General features: G+C 42.5%; 1 pseudogene; it reads right to left on the reverse strand.

Moving 5' to 3' along the window:
• Positions 1 to 3,206: 3,206 nt before the first annotated feature.
• On the reverse strand, positions 3,207 to 4,592 carry LOC128062322 (E3 ubiquitin-protein ligase RNF167-like; annotated as a pseudogene).
• Between the last annotated feature and the right edge of the window lie 3,258 nt (positions 4,593 to 7,850).

A 7,850-nucleotide genomic window follows, 5' to 3' on the forward strand; every position in this document is an offset into this window, starting at 1 on the left:
TAGTCAAGAATGAATTCAGGTGGGAAGGCAGAAGGTAAAGAATAGAGTAAAAAAGTTTACTGAAAAGAAAAGTATGTGTGAAAAGGTGCATGAGCAAACTCAGAGAGAGAATCGTGCCTTTGTGAAGTTTAAATGCTTTTTATGAAAACAGTTTTCTAGGTCTTTGTCTTCCCTCAGGCCAGTCATCTTGCTCTGCCTCCCACTCCCAGTTAATTTGTCTCAGGACCTTCCCCTGGGGTGCACGCACACACCTTAGCCAAGATGGATATTGAAGTGAAGGCTTCTGGGAGGAGCAAGACCCACTAAGGCCTGAAATTATCCTCTGACTTTTGACTTCAAAGAGCCTTTCTGCACACATGTAAAATCTCCCTTACCCTAAAAAAGGAGAAAGTAGAGATCCCTTAATCTTTTACTCAGACAGGGTTTTACCTCTCTTTGTCCTTGCCATGATTATTTTCTTGAGATGTTTGCAAGAGACAAAGCCTGGCTATTGACCCTGTTTCTGTAACTCTTCTTCATAAGCTGCTTAATCTACACATCCACCACACTCAGGACCCATACGCAGCATGAATCTCATCCTAATAACAGGATCCTATGTTGCTCAGCCAGCTCCTAGGTTGTCCCTGGACAGTAGCTTTCCCAGGAGGATGCTAGGATCAAGGACTTCTTCCCAAATCCTGTGTAGAGCAGCTGTTCAGGGAATGCTCATGAATTCATAGTTTAGTAAGTAAATTGCTGACCCCCTAAGTATGTTTGTATTTTCAAGGTTTGCTTTGTTTGACAGCATTTATTCACAAACAAAAGAAGGATCATTCATGCTTTCACATTATTTCTCTTTTCAAAACAAATGCTAAACTATTCATTATCTTTAAGAATTTAAGATTTAATGACAACCTTCATAATAAACAAATTCTTCTTCCTTCTGGGCATTTTCCCCATCTTTTTACTTCTTTTTTGGTTTGTTTGATTGGTTTTTTATTTGTTTCATTTTTCCCCTCCATCTTTACACATTAAATTTACTATGAATAGAACTCATAGTATGTTTTTTCATGTTTTCAAAGGCTTTTCTGCCAGTCTGAGTATTGAAGTCGCTTCCTCTAGTGCTAAAAAAGCTTTCCTCCTTTTTTCTAACCCTCTCATCTTTTTTCTTAAAGACAATGAAACAGCTCCATTTATTCCAACAGTCACACAAGAACAATCAACAGGATAAAAGAAAGCATATCATATGAAATTTTGCCCTGAGTTTAAAGAGGGCACCTGGGTGCTCACAATGAGAAATGTCCTTCCCAGGAGAAAAGCAAACTTCTTATCTTCTTTCTAAGGCTTTGACTCTAATGTCAGGTAGAATTTGAGCAATACCAACTCATGGCTTCCCTTGTGGCTCAGCTGGTAAAGAATCCGCCTACAATGTGGGAGACCAGGGTTTGATCCCTGGGTTGGAAAGATCCTCTAGAGAAGGGAAAGGCTACCCACTCCAGTATTCTGGCCTAGAGAATTCCATGGACTGTATAGTCCATGAGGTTGCAAAGAGTAAGACACAGTTGAGTGACTTTCACTTTCAATTCATTTCTGTCACCATTATGAGTCACTGAATTTTCACAAATCCTAATGCATAAGTAGGCTTTAAAGTCTATTCATCAGGTCTAAGTTTCTTATATTTTTCTTGTACATTGCTTCCATTCAACATAATTAGAATCAATGGGAATTGTTGAACTGCAGCACGCCAGGCTTCCCTGTCCTTATCCATCTCCCAAAGCCTGTTCAAATTCATACTCATTGAATCGGTGATGCCATCCAACCATCTCATCCTCTGTCATCCCGTTCTCCTCTTGCCTTCAGTCTCTCCCAGCTGATGCATGAGGATTCTCATGCAAGAATACTGGAGTGGGTTGCCATGCCCTTCTCCAGGGGGTCTTCCCAACCCAGAGATTAAACCCTGGTCTCTTGTTTTGCAGGCAGATTCTTTACTGTCTGAGCCACCAGGGAAGCCTTCATTGGTGAGACTCAGTTCATTTCCTTCATTTACAAAAGTGCTCTTTCTATGGTTAAATGATTTTGATGGTTAAATGGATTTCCAGAAAAAGACCTGTGATTGAGGATAGTATTTCATCTAATGATTTTTCCTTTGCTGGCAATAACAATCTTGTTGGTTTTGGGAATAACCAAGGTCAATTACTGTTCTTGTATTTTGTACAACCACCAACAAAATATATTTATAATGTCCAGGAAAGAAATTATTCTGTAATCTTTCTAGATGTCACTTTGGAAAATTTTTATTTTAAAAAAATCAAAAGGATTGATCATGATTAGTGTGACAAACAAGAGCACTTTAAGAATAAAAGAGACCCTATTAATAATTATACCAGGACAACAAGGCCAAACCAAGATGGTCCAAAACACCAGGAGCTGACCATCACCTCAGTAACATTTTCAAACTAAAATCCACATTTCAGATAATAAATGACAGTAGATTTTTCCATGTCATTGGATTTGGTTAAAAAAAAAATGAGTTTATTAATAAATCTTTTAACAGTGTGTGAAGCAAAGTTTATGATGACGCTTACAGTGTTAAAAAATGAAACACAGGAAAAAAATATTTTTGAAATTACTTTACTTATCTATATTAGGATGGCTAGCCCATAATTTGTTTTGTAAATTCAAAAAAAGCTTCATTTCATTTTCAAAAACTGATGACCTTCAAAATTGTACACTAGCATATTTGACATGTTTATAAAAAAAACCTAGAAATAGGTTATTTTCTATGATGGTAGATGAAATGCTATGATAATAAAAGGCATTGATGGACCCACTGTCTCATCCAGGACATGTGTAAGGAAGAATGAGAAGAAAAGGAGATGAAAGACAGATTTGACATCAAAGCTTGTGCTTTGATGTTTTATGTTATTTCATTCTTGAAAACATTATTTAAAGAACATTGTGTCAAGGATGAAACAATTCATAGACTTAGAATTGATTGAATCCAGTAAAATAATAACTTTTGTCAATACACTTCAATGCCCCTGTTCTCTGGAGTTGAAAACCATTAAACAGAAGTTTGATGTTTCTTATTGCAACGTAATTTGCAAAAAAGTTACTAAGTAATGACTTACATTAAGTTATACGGTCCCAGAGCCCGCTGAATCTGGCCCTCCATGTGCTATGATAGCTGTAGAGAGAATTTGGTGAATTATTTTCTTTTTTTTTTCTTTTTAGTCCACAAAAACAGTTTTATTAACCCAGTAAGTGAAGACCCTGTCCCTTTGTACCCCGAACCCCTTCAAAAGGACGGAGCTGGGTAAGGGGAGAAATCTGGGGTGGAAGTGTTTCCTATCCCTCAAAACTAGAAGACTGGAGAGAGCAAGAGGGGCTGTGCAAACAGGTCATCAGAGGTGGTGCGGAAGGGAGTCTTAAACCAGGATGGCAGCTGAAGAGGTAGAGGGTGAGGGGTCTGTTGAAGACCCAGGAAAGACAAGGGGTGCTGGAGCCCAGAAGAGGGGTCCGTTCTGAGGCAGGCTGGTCCCTTGGCTCCCCTTCCTCATCACCCTCTTGTCCCTGGGTTTCTTCCTCCTGCTCATCCCCAGGACCCCGATGCACAGGCTGCTTGCAGATGGGGCAGGTCTTCCGGGTTTGAGTGAGCCAGGGGTCCACACAGCGGCTGTGATAAGCGTGAGCACAGGGGAGTATCCTCAGCTTGTCCCCATCCTCATATTCGTCCAGGCAGATGGCACACACATTATACTGGTCTCCCTTCAGATAGTCATGTGTAGGGATCTGTTTCAGCTGCTGTTTGGTCAGTCGATTCCGCTGGAGCCGTTTCCTATGCTGGATGCAACGAACTATCATCACTGCTCCCATGGCCAAAACCAGCAGTCCTACAATCCCTGTGAAAGGGATGAGGTAATAGCCCAAGGGGAAGCTATTGTCTGGGACCAGAAGCACCCAAGCCCCCTTCTCGTAGACAAAGAGGGCACGCAGGTACTCGGAGCTCCTCTCCCCAATAAACACAGACGGGATCCAGATCTGCTGCTGGATTTCCTCACTATTCCACACCATGTTCAGAAGTTCATTGGAATTCACATTGTGTACCACAGCTGCACCATACCCAGAGGTCCTAGTTGCAGTCGAATCTTCGAAGCAGTGCAATAAAGACTGACCCGTTGACCGGGGCTGGGGGTGGTGGGGCAATGGGGCTGCAGGCATTGTCTGGGTGAGCCTCCACAAGGAAGCCCTGAAGTCCCTCCTGGCTCAAAGCAGCCCCGAAGAGAGCTGGGAGGTCTGCAAAGTCCATGCTGGCATTGTGGTCCGAGATCGCTCGAATGAGCCCCCGGCTGGGGGCCGCTCCCCACAGCACAGTGACCACAACCACAGGAAGCGGGAAGGCCGCAGGGTGCATGGCAGCGGGAGGAGAGGCGGAGGGGGCCGCGTCCGGATAACAGGAACAGAAACGGAGTTCTGCGCCCTCTCTGGCCCTCCTTCAGGATCCCAGGGGTCCAACCACCCCCAGGTCCCACTTCCCAGCTACATGGGGGCTCGGGAAAGGACCTCCGACTTGGGGAGTGAGGTACCCAACTAGTCTATTGGAGCTGGGAGGGAGAGACTAAAAATAACCCTTTTCTGATATAGGAATAAAACCGGGAAAGGGGACAGAGACCAGCACAGGTGACAGAAAAACTTCTGGAAGGGAGGGGGAGCTCTGGTGAATTATTTTCTACTTCATTTTCTTTTTTCTCCCTTCCTCCATTTCTTCCTTTCTTCTTTCCTTGTTTTCTTGCTTCTCTCCTTCTTTGCCTCCTTACTTTTCTTTTTCAATAAAAATAATTACCCTGGAATGTCAGTGCATAAACACGTCTTTCTGTGAAATAGTCATGCTGTCAGTGTCAGAGGCGGTTTTCAGAACACTTGCTTGAGATGCTGGTCACACTCTGTGGGGCTCCAACTCTTGATGAAACTTGCTCCTGTCAAATTACAGCTCAGGTTTTAAATGTGACTCAGAGACTCTGTACAATGAATTTGAAATGTCAGTTTTATGAGTCTCTCTGCAGTACACCACATGAATTTTTAAATTGTCCTTTAGGTCTACCCAAGGAAGAAAAAAAAAAAAAAAGCATCTTTCAATCCTAGTACTAAATATCAGAGGCTGACAGAGACATAATTCATCATATTTAACAAGCGCGTTATGATTTCATTAAGCATATAGTCATCCCAAAGACTTAGTCACCTAAGGAAAACCAAACACTGACCACAACAAAGCAGCATCTGAAAGAATCAGGTAAGGGACTACGATTTTAAAATATGGTTGCGTTATTTAAAATTTAACAAAAGCAGCATTTACTATTCATGAGAAAATACAGATTACTTGCAAAATCATGTTAGGACAGCAGTTAATCATTTAGAGGAGGGCAAAGTTAGAATCATAATGATCCTACATCAAAAATCTTTAAGCACTAGAAAAAAATTTACTTATGTAGATGATGCTGGAGCTCTGGGTTGTGAAAGGCCTTTCAAAGACACCTGATGGCCGTCAGAGAGATGGATCCCAACGCCAGCCTGTGAAGCAGAGAAAGTGAACACACAGCTTGTGTGCACGTTATATTTGGGGCAATAAGGTCGTGAGAACTCTGCCTCCCCAGAAATACATGCATATGTATACATAAAGTTTATATATATGAAAACAGTAACTATGCACATTACACATACACATAATTTTTTAACCTTAATTTATAATTAAGTTTATGATTTCCTGGTGGAAGTTTTTCACTAGTCCATTTTTACTTTGTCCCTATGTTCTAAGGCAGTCATAATCATTATAATCTAGAATTTTAGATCTAAATCATTATCAATTTCTCTAAAGTGTAAAGTTTTCAAATAAAATTTTTATTTTTAAGGAAATGCACAAGTAAGATAATGAGTTTCCAAACTGAGTTTTAGGATAGGCAGAGTAATCCCCTCAGATGTCCTCATATGAATTCTCAGAAGGTGGTAGAAGGGACCCCCACCCAAGGGTGTAGGTGGTCTCTAGGAATTGAAACCAATGAGGGAACAGATTTCTCCTAGAACTTCCAAAAGCATGTAGCTTTGCTGACATGATGGTTACAAATGACTTTCTGACTTCATTGTTTCTTCTACTTTATTAGTTAGTATTCTTACCATAAAAGACCCAGATCCCAGCCACAGTTCATTGGAAGGAGGGGTTTCCACACCAGCAAGTGATTCCCTGATCCCAGCTGGGTGTCCTATAACTCAGCTCAATCCTGACTCCACCCCCTCACAGGCTAAGTGTTTCCCCCACAAGACCGTCCCCCACCACTTCAGATGTGAATCACAAGCCCATGTTGTCACCTGCACTTCTGACTAATGGACTGTAGATCAGAGGTTCCTGCAACCCCCTCATCAGGTTTAATTTGCTGAAACAGCTCATACAACTCAGAGAAACATTTTATGATTGAGATGATCAGTTTATTATAAAAGGGTGTAACTCAGGAACAGGCTTGCCTGGTATTGCTCAGATTGGAAAGAATCTGCCTGCAATGCAGGAGACCCAGGTTCGATCCCTGGGTTGGGAAAATCCCCTGGAGAAGGGAATGGCTACCCACTCCAGTATTCTTGCCTGGAGAATTCCATGGACAGAGGAGCCTGACCAGCTATAGTTCATGGGGCTGCAAAGAGTCAGACACAACTGAGCGAATAAGTGCACACACAATTCAGAAATAGTCAGAAGGAAGCAGTGCATGGGGCAGGGTATGGGAGGAGTGTGGAGCTTCCCCACTCTGAGCCCACCTCTGTCCCCAAATCTCCAACTCTGAAGCCCTCTGAACCCCATCCTTTTGGGGTTTTCAGAAGGACTTAATTACACAATCATGGTTGATTAAATCATAGACCATTGATGATGATTCAACCTCCAGCCCTCTTCCTCCCTGGAGTCAGGTGTGGGACTCCTCCAATCCTGTGTTGTTTCCTATGGCAACCAGCCCCTACCCTTGAGTGAGTGAAGTTGCTCAGTTGTGTCTGACTCTTTGCAACCCCATGGACACCAGGCTCCTCTGTCCATGGAATTTTCTAGGCAAGAGTACTGGAGTGGGTTGCCTTTTCCTTCTCCAAGGAACTTCCCAACCCAGGGATCGAACCCAGGTCTCCCGCATTGTAGACAGAGGCTTTACCATCTGAGCCACCAGGGTGACCCCAGATTTTCTAAAACTCGCCTCATCATCATGACAAAAGACAGCTTAATCTCCCTCACAACTTAGGCAATTCCTAGGAATATAGAAGGCCTGTGCCGGAAAGGGGAACAAAGACCAACTATATTATTTCTTATTATAAATCAGAATATCACAAAAGTATTATAACATACTTCTGAATTTTTAAAGGCTCTATAATCTGTTACTGTCACTCATTTATCAGATTTTCCCTGGTTTGGCAAAAGCTGTTTTTGGTCAGTCGCTCAGTTGTGTCCAACTCTTTGCAACCCCATGGACTGAAGCACATAAGGCCTCCCCATCCTTCACCATCTCCAAGAGATTGCTCAAACTCATATCCATTGAGTCGGTGATGCCATCCAACCATCTCATCCTCTGTCGTCCCCTTCTCCTACTGCCTTCTATCTTTCCCAGACTCAGGGTCTCTTCCAATGAGTTGGCTCTTCACATCAGACGGCCAAAGTATTGGAGCTTCAGCTTCAGCATCAGTCCTTCCAATGAGTATTCAAGACTGATTTCCTTTAGGAGGGACTGGTAGGATCTCCTTGCAGAGAAGAATCCTCTCCAACACCACAGTTCAAAAGCATCAATTCTTCAGGGCTCAGCCTTCTTTATGGTAGAGCTTTCACATCCATACATGACTACAGGAAAAACCAT

The sequence above is a fragment of the Budorcas taxicolor genome, chromosome 17 (genome assembly GCF_023091745.1).
Source record: "Budorcas taxicolor isolate Tak-1 chromosome 17, Takin1.1, whole genome shotgun sequence".
In the NCBI taxonomy this organism is placed as follows: Eukaryota; Metazoa; Chordata; class Mammalia; order Artiodactyla; family Bovidae; genus Budorcas; species Budorcas taxicolor.